This window comes from Pteropus vampyrus, unplaced genomic scaffold (assembly GCF_000151845.1).
Source record: "Pteropus vampyrus isolate Shadow unplaced genomic scaffold, Pvam_2.0 Scaffold81, whole genome shotgun sequence".
Classification (NCBI taxonomy): Eukaryota; Metazoa; Chordata; class Mammalia; order Chiroptera; family Pteropodidae; genus Pteropus; species Pteropus vampyrus.
The window spans coordinates 3,811,395-3,833,577 of record NW_011888862.1 but is presented as its reverse complement, the minus strand read 5'-3'; the positions used below and the strand labels follow the sequence as shown (position 1 = coordinate 3,833,577).

Below are 22,183 nucleotides of genomic sequence, written 5' to 3'. Positions count from 1 at the left end.
TGCCGATTCCATGCATTTCAAAGGCATAATTAAGCATGGGGGGGGTGGTATTCAGAAAAGATAAGTAACAACTAACTAAAAATTTATTTAAATTAGCAGGCTCCCATTTGGGGACAAACATATGTCCTGAAAAATTAAATCGATAGAATCGGTCACAGCTCATTGCAAATTACTTTAATAAAACCAGTACTCAACTGAGACCGGCTTGAATTGGCTGGAATTTCCATTGCAGAAGGGATAAAAAGGACCGAGGAGGCTTCTGAACTTTGGAACCAGAGCAGTCACATGAGATTAGTGGCTTCTTCAGGGGCAGGGAGCAGCATTAAAGAAGTAGAAAATGCTGGTGATGAACACTGGCCACTTTGCTATTTTTCCTGGTATACTTGGGCAGATGGTATGCTACCGACCACATCTGGGAACCAATAGGGTAGGTTGCCAGTGTCTGCATGGGAATCATGGGACTTGTTTGAAAGATTACCTATTTGCAAGGCATCTCCAGTGCCTTAATATTTTCTTCTCAGTGTATTGTTCGCTCTCTCCAGTCCTCTTTTCTAAGAGGAATTCTAAAGGGGGGAAAGTTATGGAGATATTCATTCATTTATTCCACAAATCATTCTGAGAACCTTCTATGTGCCAAGTGCTGTCAGGTCTTGAGGATACAACATTGTACAAGATATGCTCCCTGTTCTCAAGGACCTTAATGTGTTGACAAGTAAATAAGCAATTATATTACAGTGCAGGAATTGTTAAAATAACAGGAAGTACAGGTACTAGAGGGGCAGAGGAAAGCAGTCAGTCTGGGCTTAGGATGTGCATGGTTTGAAAACATGTATCAGAGAAGATGTCCAGTGAGTTGAGACTTGAACTGAGCACAAATGGAAGACCTGATAACATAATTAATGGGAAAGATCTAACTGATAATTTTTTGAACTCTCTAAATAAAGAATGTACCTTTTTTGCAATGCCTATAGAATATTCACAAAAATTAAATGCAAGCACTATCACCAGATTTCAACAACTGGAAGTAATACAGCAAACATTTTCTCATGATGTTATGGCAAAACTAGAAAGAACAAAAACTAGAACAACAAAACCCAGGAAATAAAGCCTTTACATTTTGGGGGGAAGAATGAATTTCTCTTAATCCTTCAATAAAAGAGAAGATATAAACTGAAATTGCATAGTTTCTAGAAAATAGTAATAAAACAACATGTATTATAATTTATAAGGTATATCTAAAGCAGTGCTCAGAATGATTTTTAATATTTTTATCAGTAAACAACAAAATATAAGAAGTAGAAGGAAGGAATTATAAAGATAAAAGCAGGAATTAATGAATTACAAAAACTAAATTATTTGAAAAATAAATACAATGAAAAACTAGCTTTGTATATAAAACAACAAGGTAAATTGCTTGACTAATCGAGAAAGAGAAAATATAACTATATAAAATAAGAAACAATAATAGCGAATAAAACAAGAAAATTAAGACTCACAAGAGACTACTTTGTTCAACTTAAACATGTATATTTCAAGACCTGAATGAAATAGACAGTATTATAAGAAATATGATTTACTGAAACTTATCCCAGAAGAAATTTAAAAAAAATTTAGACCATTTCTCTAGAAGAAATAGAGACATTTCTTCAAGTGCTACTTTTTTCAGCATATTTCCCATATGATTTTTATTCTTTGATAAATTAATATGAAGTATTTTAGTGATAGATTTTCTTATAGCAAATTATCCTCGCATTCTTGAATAAATCCTACTGGGTCATAACATTATTTTTTAATGCCTTCCTGAACTGTTTGCCACATAGAATTATTACATCCATTTTCCTAAGTAAGACTCATCTGCAATTATCTTTCGTGTGTGTGTGTGCATGTAGACTTTTTGAGGAATTTTGGTATCACTGTTACATTTGCTTTATGATTTAGAAGTTTTTCATACACTAGGTTCTAGAATAGACAAAACAGATTTGAATTATTTACTCTTTCAAGGTATACTAGAAGTCCTCCGTGAAACCATCTTAGCCTGGAAATCTGATGTGAAAACTTATAGGTTAATTTACTGATACACTAAACAGATGTTTCTAAAATTCAACTTAAATTCTTGATAAAGCAGTCAATAATATTAATTTATGGAAAATATGAATGCAAAACCAAAAACTATGTTTAATGGGGAAACACTAGTAGAATTATAACTAGTGTCTGAAACCTGACAAAGATGCCCACATTACCAGTATCATGCAACATGATGCTAGAGGTAGACATTAAGGCAAATAGATAAAACAACCAGAGGTATAAAAATTAGAAAGGGGATGGTAATATAACTGCTTGTGAATGATATACCAATCTACTTGGAAAACCCAAGAGAATCAACTGAAAAATCTGCAGGTATTAAGAGAATTCAGTAAGGTAGCAAAGTATAAAAATAATATATAGAAATCAAAAGTCGTATTCATATGAAATATAAAAATAACTAATTCACAATAGCAATAGAAAAGAATAAAATATTTGAGAAATTTAATACAAAATGTACAGGAACACAAAAGTTAATTTGAACAAATGAAAAGACATTCCATGTACATTCGTAGGAAGGTTTCATATATGTTTTAATCCTTTTATAGGTTAAATTTGTAAGCGTAATGTGTTCCCGATAAATATAACAGGAAATAAACAGGAATATTGACCTGTTGATAGGGGTACAAACTTAGGAACTGGGCCTGTGGAAGATGAGGTCAGGGAAGACATAAAAAATACCTCGTATGAGTATTTGTGTGAATGTATTACCTGTTCAGAAAATTAAATAAACATTTTTATAAATCAAGTGCAGCTAAACCTCTAAAGCCTGAACATTCATATACATTTTGTTTGTGGCCAGGAATTCTTACTAGAATAATTTCTCTATTTTTTGTCATCATTCACATCTGAAATACAGTTTTGAAATTGAGTTAGCTTCAGTGAATTGTGTTGCTCATCTTTCTGTGCAGTAATATATAACCTTAAGTTAATGTGAATAAATACGAGCTCATCTTTCTGGAACTCTGAATTCAAGTTATATATGCCTAAGTAAAATTGTGGTGGTGATCGTGAATTTTCATTAATAGGTTTTTGCGTGTGAATGTATGTGTGTTCTACTTCATGAATTCTAAGGAGATAGAGATATTAGAATGTATAATTCATCCTCATTTATCACAAGTCAACAAAAAGAATTATAGTGACAAACTGGGAATTATTGCGGAAAATAATAAATCCCAGATGTCCTGGCACTTAGGTTCTATCCACCTAATTATCCTACCCCCATTCACAAATATGATCTGGAAATTAAAAGTGGTAAAATATTTATATAAGTATTATATTCACTTGGACAGAGTTGCAAGTTTTAATAAATCATGGGCTTGAGATATTATTCAGCTCAAAGTTATTAGCAATCTGTGAAAATGTACTTAATTCAGACTGGATGGTATTGATAAATCTTTTCTATTTTAAAATTAAGTTTTAGCAAAGTTATCTACTTCCTAGAATTGATCATTTTTCTCTTGTGTATAGTTTCAACCATAGAATTTTGCCCAGATGGATGAATTTTCCTGCCTTTTTTCTTTCGAACTTAATTTCTCTGATCATTCAGCTTGTCCAGAAATGGACCACTCTTCTTTGATCAATATGAATCATTCTCTTATATCAAGACTAACAAGAAGTAGGAATGCCAGTGTATTTATTAACTCTTCATACAACTAAAATGATAGGAAAGACAGCACACTGCCAAGTTTGATGGTCATATTTGATCCTTTACCATGACACCTACTTGAACATGGCTTCCTAAATACTATTAAAAGTAAATGAAACAATTTGAGGTCTTTTCTCTTCTACAGAAGGAAAATATTTGTAATTTGTGTAATTTGATCTGTTCATTCATTCATTCATTCATTCATATAGCATCTTCGAATATCAGTAAAGTGCAGTGTTATTCATTTTACTCCTGGCACCATATTAAGGGCTAGAGATAAAAAGATGAACGAGAGAGGGTCCTGCCATGAAAGAATTTACAGTAAAAGAAATGCCATAAGCTGTATTTCAATCAATGAAATTTGCATCTCTAGCCAGAACCTTATATTAACTCCACACTTGTATATCCAATGCCACCTCAGTAACTCTACTTTGATGTCTAATGGACATCTGTACTGATCTGCTCTGTCTGCAGTCTTTCTCATAGTCGTGTTGGTTGGTACTTCCATCATTCCAGCTGCTATGCTAAAAAATTTAACTACTTTCTTTTGTTAAATTTCACATCCAGTTCATCAGAAAGTTCTCTTGGCTCTACTCCAATATACATCCAGCAGAATCTGACCATTCCTCATCTCTGCGCTGCCAGCCACTTGTCTCACTCTCCATCATCTCTCATTTGAATGACTGCAATAGCCTCCTAACTAGTATTCCTGCTCCCTCCCTTGTTCTCTCAGGTTGTCATCAACAAAGCAACTGCAGTAACCTTCTTAAAACATATGTCATGTCACTTCTTTGTTCAGGACCTTCCATGGCCCACATTTCACTTAGACTATTCGCTGGAATCATTGCAATGGTCAACAAGGTCCTACATGACCGTCCTCCGTAATCACTTTGACCTCATGTCCTGATTTCTCCTTCACTCTCTACTCCAGACACACTGTCCTCTTTGTTGCTCCTTCCTTAGAGTTTTTGTGCTGACTGTGACCTGTGCCTGGAATGTTCTTTCCTGGGTATCTATGTGCCTTTCTCCTCACTCTATTCCGTTTTTGCTCAATATCATCTTCTCAATGAAGTCTACTCTGACCACACTATTTAAAATTATATGCCTCTATTTGTGTTCTTAATTTCCTGTAGGCCTTTTTTATTTTATTTTCCCCAACACATATCTCCTTTCAAAATACCATTAATTATTATGTGTATTGTTTATTATCTGTCTCCCTCTGCTGGACTGTAACCTATAAGAGTATGTGGGTCTTTTTCATTCATAAATTCCAAGAGAACCTGGCACATAGTAGATACTCTATAAATGTTTCTTGAATGAATTCGTTGATTGAAAAAAATTTCCAGAACCTTGTTTGCAAGAAAGAAATTCACTGATTGACCAGTTTACCACATTTACAATTTATCATATTACCAAATTATTTTAAAACTATTTGGGGTGAATTGGCCTGTTTCTAGTTAACTGTTGGATGTGTTATGAGAATCATCTTCTTAGAGAAGGAGTCAGCAAACTTTCTGTAAAGGGCCACATAGTAATTATTTTAGGTTTGGACCACACATTTTCTGTCACAACTACTCAATTCTGCTTTTGTGGTGCAAAAGCAGCCGTAGACACTATATAAATGAATGACTGTAACTACATTCCAATAAAGCTTTATTTATAAAAACAGATAGTGGGCTGGATTTGGCCCATGGGCCATCGCTTGTGGATCCCTGTTCTAGAGGACACTGGAGCCCTTAATGGGGATCGAAGGGATTAGATGATATATCCAATGTCTGATCTGGCTAAACTTAGGTCTTTTACTTACTCGGACTGTATTCAGGTTCTGGATCTACATTAATTTACCCTATCTTATCATGTAAATGAGCTATCTCTCATTTTTTAAAATCTTAAAATGACAAAAATTTAAACCCATCTCAGAGTGATAATAATAAATTGAGAAAGTGTGTATGACACGGGCAAAATATAAACATGAATGGCCACTGTCTTCTTTTTTCTCCTTTTCTTCTGAGAAGACGGTTTCTTTGTCACTAGGGCTGCCGCCCCTGTGATGAGGTCAGTCAATTCAGCAACCGAGGCCAAGGTGAAAGAAGCTTAAAACATAATAGACTGGTTTATACTGGAAAGGATACCAAGTTACTCTAGAGAGAAAAAAGTGAATTTAGAAAGGAGGAGGAAGAGGAGGGAGGGAGGGAGAGAGAGCGGAAAAGCCATTCATGGATAGGTTTCAGGAAGAGAGTTTTAGAAGTTTGGAAGCAATGGGATTAGAGGCAGCTCTCATGCACTGCTTCGTGGAGCACAGGGATGTTGGAGCCTGCGTGGGGGGCGGGCACAGCGAGAGAGGGATTCTAAGTGTTGCTCTGTGTTATGAATGTAATTCCCCTTCTGGAGTTTTTAGAGAGAATGCAATAAAGACTAAAACTACAATTTAATTTTACAGTGTGGGCCTTGGAATAAAATCATTTTATTGCCTGGCCTGGAGGCAGGGTTACGTAAGTGCAGCACTAAGCACAGAGTCTGACATAGAACTTAAAACGGTAATTATATAGCTTTTGCTATAGTATTTATACCTGATGAGGGAGAGATACGGGAAAGCTGCATAGAGAGTAGACTCAAGTTGAATTTTATAAGATAAGTAGGTGTTTGTCAAGCAGGTAAGCCATATGAGTGTGAGCTCAGGCTTTGGAACCAGAATGTCTGGACTTTGAAGCCTGGTCCAGTCACTTCTTGTATGACTTTGGATAAGTTGCCCAATCTCTATATGACTCAGGTTCCTGAGAATGAAGATGACAGTAACTAACGTATAAGGGAATTGTAGGAATTAAATCTGATAACCCGTGTGAGGTACTTAGAAGAGAGAAGAAATGTAATTAAGTTTATCTTGTGTTAGTCAGTGTTGTTATTACGAGTATTTATCCTGCACTACTGAAGCCAAATAGCATGTGAAAAAGACACCTGTAATGGGTACATTAATTGTCATTACTTAGGATCATCATCAAGCATCGTTTCTTTGGGGGCTTATATTCTTACTTCAAGATTTTGTGATCAAAATTTTGTGATCAACCTCCTATACTTAGGACGCAAACTCTGAACCTTAGATGCACTTTGGCCGTTGAATTGTAGAAATAAAACCACAACATTTTGCTTCTTGATGGGAACTAGAGACTCCTGAAGTCTGGACCCAGAGCTGTGCTCCAGCGCTCTGGACACCAGGCCCAGAGGGCCGGCTTTCTCTTGATCCTGGACTTACGAGCCGTTCACAGAGCTTCGATAAATCAAAGGGGAAGAGAAAAATGCAGCAAAGTGCCTAAATGTACCTTTTCATCTCACAAGAGAACAGGAGTAAATCTGTTGAATTCAAGGCATTGCCTAGAGTAGTAAATACCTCTGGGCGTGTTTCGGGGCGCAGGCCTGCGGATTCCAAAGTAAATTACTATGGTGAGAAGTAGAGAGGTTGAGCCAATGATGATGATGCTCTGGTTCTCTGTTACTGTTCTGCTGCCTCAAATATTCGATATTTTTGTCTTCAGGAAATTTATGTTTCCCATAAATGCACTAAGGTTCAACACTTAAATAAATCTTTTAAGTCATAGACTAGAGATATCTGCAAAGAATCCGGCTGTAATTACCATTGCCCTGTATCTACCCCTTGACCACTCCTAGCATGCTTCTGCCCAGGGATTTTCTTCTTGCAGACTCTCTGCTTATCTTTACCTGGATTGCTTCTTCCATCATTCAGGTCTCTGCTCAAATGTGCCCTCCTCGGAGAGGTCTTCTCAGATCACTCATCTGAGTTAGCTTTCCGCCCTCCCACCTAACAGCTTACCACTCCAACACTTTACTGTGCTTTAGTTTTATTCTTGGCATTTATCACTACCTATACCTCTATTCTGCTTTATATTTTTTATTCGCTTGTTATACATGTCTCATTACATTATAAGTTCTATGAGGACAAGAGTTTTTCCTGTCTTAGTTATTTACCACTGTATCCTCAGTGCTTGAAACAGTATCTGGAACAGAATAGATGCTCGTAAATATTTGTTTAAAAAATGAATGACTGAATAACTACTAGAATAGGAACTCTTTCACATTTGACTGACAAAGAAATTGACTTCTCAGCAAGTTCAGTGGTTTGCCCAAGGTCAAAGATGTCTGTCATGTCTTGCAGAGCCAGGACTTGAACCCTAGTCATCTCTCTTCTGCTTTAGTACCCTACCAACTATGAACATGTATTTGAATGACCAATATGCTAAGCACTGTACAAAGGGCAATTTGTGGATCTTCCGGTCCTTACAACATTGACCTTACAACATGTACTGCTAAAAGGATACAAATTTTACCTACTGTTGCCTATTCTAGAAGTATTTCGCAATTGTGGCTGTCCTTTAAAATGTGAAACTTAAAAATAATAATCATATCAGGGACCCAACTCGAATTAAATTAGAATCTCTAGGAGTGGAACACGACTTTGGTATTTTTTTTTTTAAGTTCTTCATGTGACTAACGTGCAACCCCTGCTTCAAAAACCACTGCCTTGGCCCAGTGTGTCTCAAATTGTAAGGTGCACATGAATCCCCCAGGGATCTGATTGTGATGCAGCAGAGCTGGGGTGGGGCCTGAGAGCCTGCATCTCTAACAAGCTCCCAGGTGATGCAAGTATTGCTGGGTCTGGACCACAGTAGGGCGGTTCCTGGGTGTACGAAGCGATCCGTGTTAGAAAATAAAATCTGTGTACACTTATGAAAGAAATATGCAGAGAGCTGTGTCATAACACAGATGGACCCATGGCATAGACCCCATATTTTGTAGTGAGGTTTCATGATATTTGAGGGGAAAAAAAATGGAAAACGACATCATACAAAAATGCAAGCAACTGAGCCCAGTATAAAACATAGCTCACAAATACTGGGAGGATGCAGAGGGAAGCAATTAAGGAAATATCCTGAGAACTGAAACTAAGTACCAAGCTATAGAAACCTCCTCTGGCCTGATTCTGAGAATGAAACAAAAAATCCAAAAGGGCAGCTACAGGGAACAGTGGTCATCAAAGGGTCAGGCAGGGTTTGTATGGGAACCCTCAGTGTAGATTATTTTCACCAAGAATAACAGACTTCTCATGGGAATCTGATCAGGCCATCGTCTTAGCAGTAAGTAAGTCGGGGGTGGCTGGAAAAAAATGGAGTGAGGCCCATTCCAGGTGTCTTTTCGCAGAGTACAGGAGGGAGAAGGGGAAGCCACCACCGCGAGAGTAATAGAGAGCTTGGCAGGCGCTCACCTCCCTGCTCCACAGATGCTCCCGACAGCCCAGCTTGGCTCTGATCTCTCCTGGTTTGTTGTAACCCAGCTTCTAATTCCAAAATGAAACGTCAAGATTCTGGGATTCACCCAAGTAAGCCCTTACTTCCAATCTTCAGAGAACTGCCAGTGCACAGACAGGCCCTACTCAGCGTGCTTATCACACCTGGCTTATTTGTTTCTATCCAGATAGCTCCCACTCGCCTCCATTTTGGAATATCTTGAAAATCCAGGCTATTGTGTCCCTATATATTTTCAGTATCATGCTTAGGGCACTGATGTCATTGTAAGCTCACCAGAGGTGGATTCTGATTTCGAAGACTAAAAATGCATCCACACGCTAACTGTGTGGAAAGAAAACTCCAAGCGGGAGAACAGAGCCATGTTCTTCTACCTCGAGGACATCAGGGTGACCCTGCCCTCATTTATGTCCACTAATCCCTCTTTAGTGTCGGCTCAGACAAGCGAAGACGAGACTAGAGGACAGCCTTGAGAAAGCACGCTACGCAGTTAGTCACATATGTTCTAACTTGGCTGTGTTCTTCAGAGCTTTTTTTTAATTTTTTTTTTAGGCGATTTCTCAACAGGGATGCAAATGAAAATGTGCACTTGGGGGCACTGAGGTGGAGATGAGATTGTGATGAAATGGAAAGCAAAGGAGTAGGCTGTCTTTATTATAATAAAAAAAATGCAATGCACAAGCTATTTTTTTTTGGTTGACCCTTGGTTGACCTCACAGATAGCAAGGACCTTGTCAGTTTACAATCCCTTATTTTTTTATTTTTTATCACCTACAGCAGCACCTGGTCTTCCTAGGTGGTCTCTCATCCAAGTACTAACCAGGCCCGACACTGCTTAGCTTCCGAGATCAGACAGGATCGGGCTTGTTCAGGGCAGCGTGGCCATAGGCCTTCAGAGCTTTGCGTTTCAACAAACTTGATTTTACTGTGGGATATCTGAATACAGTAACATGGAGTTTAGCTATAATTCGGTGATATATATATTATAATATAAAATGTAAATTTATATTTTAATTATGTAACATAATTTTATATTGTAATTATAAAGTAATTGTAATGTCAGGCATAGTTTTACTTTGAAATCTCTCAGCACTCCGATCCTTACATTTGAAAAAAGCACAATGTTCCCTAGACACAGATTTAGAATTACAAAGTATGGGAAAAACAATTTTCTGGAATTATTTAAAAGCTCCTACTTGAACTTCATTTATTAGCAAATTCTTCCCTCATGCAACAGTACCACTTTCACAGATGATTAAGGTCTTGGTGTTATTCAGTTTAAATAGGAGAAGAATAAAGAATATATTCACGTTTGCATGTAATTATCTCAGTGATGGAATGCTCTACAGTGGATATTACACTATGATATTTGAACTGTTGACACATATCTTCTGGAATATAGAGAGCTTTACTGATATCATTATGTAGATAATAAGGAAAAAGGGCATAGGAAAAATCCTTTTTTCCACCTTCCATCCAAGAACACACCTCTCAGCATCAACATTCACAAGAGGATATCCATTTGATTTTTTAGCTAAGTCACATACCAGAGAACCCTCCATTCACTTATTCTGAAATATAAATGACTGTTGATGAAGTCATGAAAAAGTCATGAAAACAGAATCCCATGTCATAGAGCTCAAGCTAGGGATGCCACAGGTAAGTTTCTCTAGCTTTGCAAATACAGGTGAATGTGGGTCTTTCTGATTTCTCAACAGGGATGCAAATGAAAATGTGCACTTGGGGGCACTGAGGTGGAGATGAGGAGATTGTGATGCAATGGAAAGCAAAGGAGTAGGCTGTCTTTATTATAATAAAAAAATGCAATGCACAAGCTATTTTTTGGGGGGGTTCATGCCGAATAGACTGCTACTAGAATTCCTTGATGGGTAGAAAGGAGCTGGGCCTCACTTGTTAGGTCTCAATGCCCAGGCTCCATTAGGGAGGAGGCTGAAAGGAGTGGTTGGGAGTTCTCTCTAATGAGACAGGAGACTTCTTTGTTTTCCCAAAGGTGAAAGGAACAAGGAACATGCAGATGTATTTTCCCTTCCTGCCATATTTACTTGATTAACGCGTCACTAAAGAACAAAGAACAGAAGGGAACAGGGATTTTGTTAATTTTTTTTTCTGAACGGAGCTTAATTTGCACACCATGAAGAAAAATTGATCCTTTTCTTACGTCTGCTGCTCTGTTGAGAATATACTACGCAGAAAATCAATTTCCTTGTCTCAAGTTGGTTTGCCTATTTAATTAACTTAGAGGCTTAATGGAGACAAACATGATTAAAACATAGTTTGAGAAAGCTTTCAAAATTGTCATTTATTATATATAATAATATTTCATCGGAGATTTCCATGTAGTTATCATGGTGTGTTGGATTTTATTTTCCTTCCAGCACCATCTTCTTAGTTCTTGAAGGTGATTAGTGCATCAGTCCTGTGATAATCAGCAATGAAAATAGTCCTATTATGCTTTAATATATGCAATATAATATTACCTGGGCTAGAATATCATTTTTTATATCCATCTGTAACTTGGTGTTTTATTTGGCATATTTAGAAATCTTGCATTGAACAATCATTACATATTTGTCAAGTAACATTTAAAACAAGAGTTTTAAAGATCAACTTTTGGGATATCACTTTTTATATCTGCTTAATATTTTCTAGCTCTGCCTTTCTTTAGAGTAAGTGATCAAAATCCATATATCCCTGATAAGAAAAGAGAGGAAGACTTAGGCAGGAATATATGTTTAGAATCAGACTAGGCAGGTCAGAGATCTATTAAGTATTAAAGAGAAAGATGACATATTGCACCTTGGACTTTATTTACTTTAAAAGTTATTTTAATCTCATTAAAAATAAAGTTTATTTAAAGTTGCTTAAGTATTTTAAAATAATTGAGCAGTGAACTTATTCTTCTCATAGTCCTCTAATTTTTGCCAGCTGTCCTGTATCTACATTGTCAAGCATAAAGCCATTATTTACTGTTTTCTTCTTTATAGCGTACTTTAGTTTTAATTCTACATATAAATAAGGACCACCACCAGTCCCTTATACTCTTAAAGTTCATAGTATAGATAGCTAAACTAAAGTGTGCTTATTCATTCGACTATTGGTGGACATTTGGGTTGTGTTCAGTTTTAGAATATCGTGAATAACACTGCTAAGAACATTATATCCAAGTCTCCGTGTGGATGTGTTTTAATTTCTCTCGGATAAATATCTGGGTGTGAGATTGTTGTGTTATATGATAAGTGACTCTTTAATTTTATAATGTAGTACCATATTTTTGTCCAAATATGCTTTAACATTTTACATTCCTACCAGCAATACATGAGGATTTCAGTTGCTCAACATTCTTACCAACGTTAGATTATAATCAGTGGTTTTAACTTTAACCAGTCTAGTAGGTATATAATGAGATTTTATTTTGCATCACCCTAATGACTAAACATGTTGAACATTTTTTCTTGTGCCTGTTGGCCATTCGTATATCTTCGTAGTACCTCTTGAAACTTTTTGGCCCATCATTTTATTGGGTTGTTTCTCTTCTTATTGACTTGTAAGAGCTCTTTTCATATTTTGGATATAAGATTTCTATTCAGTTATATGTCTTGCAAATATTTTCTCCTAGTCCATGGCTTGCTTTTTTATTTACTCAAAGTCAATTTAAAATACAATAAGGTCCATGTTAGCATTTTTTTCTTTTATGATTTGTCTTTTTTGTGATTTGTCTGAGAAAACTTTGTCTAATCCAGTGTCTCAAAGATTTTCTCCTATGTTTTCTTCTCAAAGTTTAGTAGTTTTAGCTCCTGCGTTTAGATGTGTGGTTCTTCAAGATTCAGTTCAAATATCATTTCCCCCATTACTCTTCTTGGAAGTGTTCATCAAACCTTCCTTCTGTAGTTTCCCAGCATCATATATGTACATTTACCTCCAAGTACTTAATTGTAATTACTGGAATGTTCATTTTCCCCACTAGACTGTGAGCTTCAGCACATAATGATGAGTCTTGTTCATTTATGAATACCGAATGCCTAGACCATTCCTGATGTGTAATAGGCCCTCAAATAAAACTTGTGAAATGAATGAATGAATGTATAAATGAAAGAATGCAATTATATACTCTTAATTCTTTAAATCATATTTTTACAAAGCACTTCTGCATCAGCATTTCATTAAAATCTCACAAGAAACCCATAAAGCACACATTGTATTACTTCTGTTTATAAACTATTATTGGTTTCCCAAAGCCTAATGAATTAAGATCAAACTAATTAGCTTGACATTCAAAAATGTCTGTGATATTATCCCCCCGCCCCCCACTCCCCCACCTTCCAGCTTTATTTTCTTCTCTTCCTGGTCACATATCCTATGCAACAACTGCACTGGGTAATTAATTCATTGTTCTTCATCTATGCCCTTGATTTCTGCCTCTTCACATTCATTCACGTTGTCTCTTCCACCTTTAAATTCTCTCCACCCCATTTCTGCTTGAGAATATCCTTCCCATCTCAAAAGCCAGCACTTTTATGGACCCTCCCATGATCTGACGAGATAAATGACCATGTCTATGTGAGTGCTCCTTCATTTTTACAACCACAAACCTCCATCTATCTTAAATAAAATAAATGGTGTTTGTCCTTTGCTTTCTACCATTTTTCTCTTGATACTTCTGCTCCAGCTGTGGTGTGCTCTCTCCTGTTAGCAGTTTCTCATTGCTTGCCTGTTGCTCCTCCCTCCAAATTGCCCTGTTCAGCCTCAGGTAACCTCAGAGCAGGAGTCGTGAGGTCTGGATTCCAGCTCTAGCTCTGTCAGATGCTGGCAGCAGGGCTTGGGCCCTTAATTGTCTCCTTTACAAAGGAGATCTAGTCCTGCCTGCCTTTGAAGGCTGCTCTGGGAATTAAATAATACAGTGGATGGGGAAGTCACTTTTAATTTAACATGCCATACAAGTATAAACTATCATGATCATTATTGAAATCAATCCCCCAGCTGAAGACAAATGTGTTTGAGAGGAATGTTTTCGGGCAGGTATTTATTTGGCATTTCCTCAAAATGGCTCTTGACTCCTGAGTCTCCCCGTGGCGAAGGTGAGCCCTAAACACCACCTTCTCATTCCTGCCTGCACTTTTTTTTATGTTTAGATGCTTTTGGATCCTTCTGTGCAATTCTCAGCATCTGTTCACACTTCCTCATATCGGGCTTTGTACAGCTAATGCAAAGGAATGATGGCCTGTTTTTCTTGATTTACTCGGGTTTTTGCAATTGTGAAAACCTGGCCACTGTCTTTTATGATGTCCAAGATACAGATGGCAGGAAAGGAAAGCTGAAGCGGAATAAACAGTCACTTCCTATTTTCACCACCATCAAAGGGTCTTGCCTCCCCAGGTCAAACTGTGAGATTACTGTAATGGGGCTGCCCACCTTCCTCCGCTCATGAACCCCCTCCATGTTTGTTAAACCTTCCCCTCTGGAGTCTATCACCATCCGTCTTCTCGGTCACATGTCTACCTGCACATCCCAGTTATCCTTTTCAAGCCCTCTGCGTTGGTCTGAGACTGAGTCTGGCTCCCCAGATGAAGTTTACTTTCTCAACTCCCTCTCATGTGAAAGGTTCACGTTAGTTATTTAATGACACAAGGAGAGGTCATGGTAGCACAGCCTCTGGTATGGGATTTTCTGAATTCAAATTCTAGCTCTGCCATACTCCCTTTATGATGGTTGCAAGTTCTTGAACTTCTTCCCGCCTCAGTTTATAAAACTATAAAATGGACGACCTAGAGTCCCTACCTCATCTGTTGTTTGATTGGATGAGTTAATTAAAGGTTTTAATGGGTTAAGCACATAAAGAATTTATTACATTGCTCAGTAATAAGTAAGGAGTCAATCCAAGTACAGTGTGCCAGTTAATTGAATGAAAAGAACCTAGAACAGAGCCCTAAAGCACATGGCTTCAGACTCTTAACGGTCTAGGTTCTAATCTTGTCTCTGCCACTTACTGGCCTTGCAATCTAAGTCTAGTTAATTAATTTTTGTAGGCAGAATTTCTTCAGCTATAATATTAGTACCTTCACCATACAGGATTGTGTTAAGCATTAGATAACATGATGTGCATGAATCACTTTCAGCATAGTGCTCAGTACATAATAAGCATATGGTTGAATTGGCTATTTTTATTTGTTAGGTTACTGGAATTCTCCTCCCTAATTATTTAATCATTGTCTTTTGGAGTACTGTCCAATTGTCTCCTCTTATTCCAGAGGGATGGCTTTAATGGTAGATTCTTAAAGTCTATTTGGAATGTAGATGAGCTATTTTCACTTAGACTAGATTTGTGATACTTCTCAAGTCACAGAGGATCAATGGAGGTATTATGCAAAGGAACAGGCAAGCAAATGGGCAGTTTTAATTAACCCAACAAATAAAAGCCCTTTAATTATTTTTCAAAGCACATCTATTTCACTCTGTGGGAAAACCTACCATCTAATATTGCACCAAGTCTAGCAAGCCCAAGGTAGACTCTGTTCCAAAAACTGTGATGAGTTCTTGTTCTAGTCTTTCCTTTTTGTTAATTACAAAGAGTCAAGATAATGGATTGAGAGCTGTGTTCTGTTCAGGTCTATGTTCAAAGTATTTTGCTTTGAAAAATAACTCTGCCATTTGCACACATATTTGTACACACTGTCTCAATTATGGACTCAAAGAGGAAAAGACCAAAAAGATAGAGTTATAGTCCTTTTGCCATGTTTTTTCTCAGTTTTCTATTGCTAAAAGTATAACTTAATTCTCATTCGAGAGGAAGACATTGGGAAATACAACTCAATAAGGATATGAAGCACACACAGCTATCAGAAATAGAGAAGAGAAAAATGAAGGTATCAATTAAGTGTTTATCTGTACTAGTGCAAGAAAAGGAAGAATATTTATTAGACACTTTGATCTGTAGGTAAAGAAGATCTGTGGCTCAAATCAAGGAAAATATACATCCTCCACTTTACAATTATCTTTTATCTACTCAAGCCAACTAATCAAACCATGAAATTTGCTGTTTCACTTTTACCTGCCTTTGCCTTTGCTATGGATCATGGAAATCTTATTAGTTGTATAAAATCAATATTTTTTATTAATGCCCATATAGGAAAGTTGTTCGAGCCATTTTTGTTTATGCCACCATCAAAATTCTTCTTCACATGAAGATGAAGGCTTAGCATTAATATGTTTTTGGAGCTGGAACAATGAACGCTAGTTACAACATTCATTAAAGTGCTGTGATTAGTACTTGAGGTTAGCACTAGAAAGGTATGGGATAAACAAGCAAGAAAGAAATTGCTTTTATCAAACTGTAAAGCCAAAAGCCAATACCGAACTGAATTATCTTCTGTTCATTCTTTCCCTCAAATCAGCATTTAATTTGACTAGTAAAAATGTTTAAGAATAGAGCAGTACTTACAACAATTTAGAACCACTCACTTAAGTAGGCAATAGAATTTGGTAGACCAAGGAGACCTCGTTTTTTTTTTTTTTCTTTAAGCATACTAATTAAAAATATAAAATTCAGCCTCTGAAATCTTATATCAGCAAAAGAAACACTGTGAGTTATGGTAATAAAATAAATTACCTTGGTTGCGTGCCCTGGGCTTTTCCTTCTGAGATTTTGGCCGTAGGGGATGCCATATTTCTTTACATTGCTCGAACTAGCAGGCTTTGAATCCACTTTTTTTTTTTGCATAAAGAAAGCTTACAATATTATTTCAAAGAGTGATTTTCCAAATATCTAGATTGCCCTATTAGTTTATTAAAATCCATGACCCTCAATTTCTCTATTCCTTAAAAAAAAAAAAAATCATTTCTCTATTTGATTATCCCACTAGTCTATCTAAACTCCAGTTTTCCACTAAACAAAGCAAGCAATGTGAGCTCTAGTGAGGAGAGAACTCTGGAAATCAGACAGAAGGGTGTCATTTGGGCACTATCATGGGAAATCTTTCTGGAAAAAAGAAATCTATCCTGAATACCGGAAGTGCTCTACTGCTGGCCACAGAAGGAGAAGGGCAAAGGAGATCAGGAATGGAGAGAAAATCCAGTAAAGTTGGTGGCACACCTGGGGACGCAGAGCCCAGTGGAGTGGTCCACACCGGAGAAGATGGCCTGCAGAGCTGTTCCTAGGTACTGTCGAGAGTGGAGAGGTGTATTCCTCTGTTAGTGGCTTCCTACTTTAGCTCCGTGTTAAATACACACGGTACACATACTCCTATCCTCTTTCTCGTCCAGGATTCCTGAATCCACATATTCTTTCTTGTAATTCTGGAAATTTCAAAATATTTTTATCATTATTTCCCACCTTCCACTTTTCTAATACCTTGTGATACCTATGCTGTATATGTTTTAATAATGGATTTTGTGACAATGATGCATGATGTCAGCATATTCCCATTTCATTCATGGAGATGTCATGACACTCCTGACCTTGGCCGTATTGCTGCAGGAATGAGAAAGAGCCCTTCTAAGCCAAGGAGGAAAGGGAAGCACAAAAAGCAAAATGATATTCCTGATGTGATTCAAATTTGAGGAAAAATGATTGTGAAACCTAGCACCAGGTGAAGTCTCTTACGCTTCCACTGGAAGTCTCAATATTCTTTTCCTTGCTGTAATTATATTGTGATAATTATTATCAAGGTGGTGTCAATTGGAGCCTTTTCTTGAGAAGACCCAATGCTCTCTAATAACCTGAGCTAATCCCTGGGTATTTCTCAGGCCTTTTAATTTTCTCTACTAAATCTACTTCTATTGCTTGGCCATTTAAAAGAATGCAAAGAGAAGAAACCAGGCGTATTAGTTTTCTTTTGCCTTGTGTACCATAGATTTACTGGCTTAAAACAAATGCCCACTTATTAGCTCATTTCTGTAGGTTGGAAATCTGGCTCAGCATGCCCTAGTTCTCTGCTTAGAGTCTCACGAGGCTGAAATCAAGGTGTTGGCCAGGTGTGTTCTCATCTGGAGCTTTGAGTCCTATTCCATGCTCATTCTATTATTGGCAGAATTTAATTACTTGTAGTTATAGGACTGAGGTGCCTTTTTCCTTGATCACCGTCAGTCAGGGGCCTCTCTCAGCTCCTCAAGGCTGTCCACACTTTCTCTTCTGGCCCGTTCCAACTTCAAGCTAGAGTTGCCTCTCTTGTGCTTCCAATCTCTCTGACTTACTATTCTGCAACTAGCCAGAGAAAGGTTTCTGCTTTTAAGGCCTCGTGTGATTAGAACTGGCCCACCCAGATCATATCTCTGTTTGGGTCATGGAAGTGATATCTCATCACATTTACAGATTCTGGGGGGAAAGGGCATTTTTAGAATTCTGTCTACCACACCAGGTCATATGAAAAAACATCCCTGGACTGTGTTTCCTTTGAGCCAGATGATTCTCAAGAATCATTTTCTTAAAATCCAAGGAGTGAGAAGTTAAAAAATAACCCTAATAAATAAAAATAATTATCTGCTCAGTGGAGCTATTAATAGCAAGAAATCCATGTAGCCATAACTTGAATCGTACAAAAAAATTATGACCAAGTGCAAATCATTGCATATTCTTATATGAGCATTTATGGGAAGCTGACATCCTGGTGGCGTCAGATAATAAAGAATAGAACTCCCTTCTGAATCTAATGAGTCAGCAGAGGAGGGACAGTCAGCACTGTCATCTGTCCTCATTGCATCAAATGACCGAGGAGCTAGGTGACTGACTGATCTTACCTGGTTGTGTCTTGAAATGTCTCTTTTCGGAAAAATTGTTTCTGACGTGGTACTGGCATTTGTAAAGGAGCAGAGATAAAGACTTATTTCTTCCAGTATTAGGAAGAGCAGATTCTCATTAGCAGAAGAACTGCCAGGCACCTAGCCTAGGCAGATGGACTTAATGAGAGAAAAATCCCATGATCCCTTTAAGTTACTGACAGAGAGGAAGTGCTCTTGCTTAGGCAGTTTCTCCCCTGCCACATTTGGCTTGTGCTTTCTGGCCACATGATGTCCTTGAATATATAACCTTTATAAGAGTGCATTATAGATTTTACAAAACGATTCTCGTAGAACCCACATTCTTATTTTATTAAAGTCTTCCTGTGTCTTGGTCTGCCTGGAAGGGGGGATGCTCTTTGTCTCCTAATTCTTTTAGTTCCTATTTAGAGCCAGACTGTACAGTTTACAAGTCATGAATATGTATAATTTGGCCTGGGCCCTCCTAAGTCATACACTAGTGGAGCCATTAAGCATATGCTGGGTCCTCAAAGCCAAATGGACCAGAAAGGATACTTTCTACAGGCCTCAGTGATCATTTCAGCGGTCATTTCACACAGCAATTTCTGGAGATCCATACCCAACCTCCGAGTTTTTGTTTGAGCGGTCGAGATCCACATGTGACTACTTCCCCAATTCATCGGATAACGTTCTAACGTTTTCTTGATTGAACAGACACAGCACCAAATCTGGCACCCTAAGTAGTTTTATGAATAACCAGTACTCATTGAGTTCTTGCTGTACACTACACACCACTCCAAGAGCCTTATATAGGTTAACCCCAATGATCTCCACACTATGAGGCAAGTCCTGTCATGGCCTGTATTATACAAATGAAGTATCGCAGAGGCATGTAAGTACAGCCAGCATCATATGGCTCGAACCCAGACATTTTCACTTCAGAGTCTATGCTCTGAGCCTGTGAAGGATTTTATCTCACTTCTGAAGAATAATATATGCAGGATAGGAATCCTACCATATAGAATTCTGCACTTGAAAAAAAGGTCATTTGAAATCACTGTTTTTGAAAATACCACAGAGAACTTCTAAAAAGGCAAAAATTATTACCCCTGAAAAACATCATTGGATTAGTTTACTAAAATGTTGTAGAACTCACCATAGAGTACTTGGATAATAGAATTCAATAAAAAATTGTGCTTGCGTAATAACATAATGGACAAAAACCTGGAACAAGCACTTCACACACACAAAAAGAACTAAATGGCCACTAAAGATACGTAAAGGTGCTCATCATGCTTAATCATTAGGGGCATGCAAGCTAAAACCACAGTGAGCTACTTCTAAATACCACTTGAATGGCCGAAATGAAAAAGACTGACAATAATGAGTGTTGACACAGATGCAGAGCAACTGGAATTCTCATTGCTAGGAAAATGTAAATTGTTTCAAACAATTGTGAAAACTGTCAGTATATACTGGAGCCAAGCATATTCATATCCTACGGCCCAGCAATTTCACTCATCAATGTAGTCTCAAGATAAATGAGTATATATGTCCATGAAAAGTTATGTATCAAATATCCATAGCAGGTTTAACACATACTAGACTAAAATCTGGAAGTTATGCCCACTGACAGGAACATGGACGGCAAACGAAAAGGAAAAAATTGCAGCTACATAAACAACATGGAAACATCCCAAGGAAATTAGGTTCTGCGAAAGAAGCCAGTCATAAAATAAGACAAAAGTAAAATTCCATTTATGTGAAATTCAAGAGGAGGCAAAACAAATCAATAGTTAAATTTTAAGTTCGAACCCTGATTACTTCTGGGGGTAGGTGTTGACTATGAGGGGAAAATAAACTTTCTCGGGTATCGGAAATGTTCTATATCTTGATATGAAGTATACATATCTGTAAAAATTTGTTGGACAGTACTCTTAACATTAAGGCATTTCATGCATTTTAATGTATGTATTGTTTTACTCTAATGAAAAGGAAAAGAAGATTCATGTCTGGGAAATTTTTTACTTGTGCTTGAACAGGACACTTTAGCTCTTTTTCATTTTCTTTTATTTGCATGATATTCCTTTTCTTTATAGTGCAAGGAGTACACTTGTTGATTATTTTTCTTAGGATGAGTTTACCAGATAATTCTAGATGTCTTCCAAACAAAAATGTTGAGACATTGCACATTTCCTTCCTTAAAAATGCCTGCTATATATTGCCTGTCTCTCTACAAAGCAATGGGCGATTTGAGACCTACTCTCCCTCCCGCTCCTTCTCTCCCGCTTCCTCCTCCCACTTACTACAAACACGAATCTTTAAGGAAAGTAAGCTTTAAAATTTAGATCCATTTAAAATGTGTATTCCCATTCCATGGTTTGGGTTGGGTGTTACTACTATACTGTGGCTGTGCAAAGACGAAGAAACCATGCAATTGCACAGAAACAGAGTTGCAAAATATTCTTCCAAGTAGGAGCTAAAATATAGTTCCAATATTAAAATACTGATTGGATCACCAGCTATGTGAAATTCACATATAAAATGTACTTGTTCTATACATCATGCAAAAACTTTTTTTTACCGCGAATATTTTGACATATTTCAGCAGTTCTTTTTGTTATTACAAATACTCTGCAAAGTAATGCAAGTGTTTTAAAAGATGGATGTAAACATTCACATTAAAGATAAAAAGAGCAAATATTGTAAACGAACATGTGGATTTATTTAAATAGAATTAAATTCCTTAAGTTTAGACAGATTTTATTTTTTTTTGTGGAGTTTTCAGACATTTATAAGAATTTAGAGTCTTAACAAAGGCAACACAAGTTCTAGAATTGCTAATGAATGGGCGGCATCAGAAAGCAGACAGGCACAGGGCTAAGAACTGAAGAGCTGGTTTTAACAATTGTCCCTGGGGTTCCCATACTGACACTGAAATAGAAAAGCATTATCACCGAATAGAGAAAACCATAAATAATTGCAGTGCAGGAGGGAATTTTTTTCTAAGAGTGTTAAATCGCCTAATTTAACTAATTAAATGTTGAGGATTTCCTTGCCTCTGATGTGGGATTTCCTCCATTGGGAAATTCTCAGTTCTCCCCTAGTTACTCATTTGACAAATACATATTGAACAGTTGCTTTATACCCAGCTCTGCGCTGTGCTGGGTACACAGTGGGCCTCTGCCTTCATGAGGTGTGTGGTCTACAGTCATATTTCTCAGCACTGGGGATGTGATTTCCATTAAGAGTCACCTGGGAAGGAAAGTTGGGGTGACTTCCTGAGAAAGATAGGCAGGCGTTTGAAGGAGAAGAGATGAGAACTACCTTTTATGGACTATACCATGCATGACTTTACTTATGAACTGTGTTATGCAAGATCCCACAG

General features: G+C 37.3%; 1 protein-coding gene and 1 pseudogene across 6 annotated transcripts in view; both read right to left on the bottom strand.

Annotated features, from left to right (window-relative positions):
* The window catches only part of GLRA2 (glycine receptor alpha 2), a 194,564-nt gene that overhangs the window by 58,991 nt on the left and 113,390 nt on the right, over positions 1-22,183 (bottom strand). The window lies entirely within an intron of this gene.
* Positions 9,817-9,935, bottom strand: LOC111741756 (annotated as a pseudogene).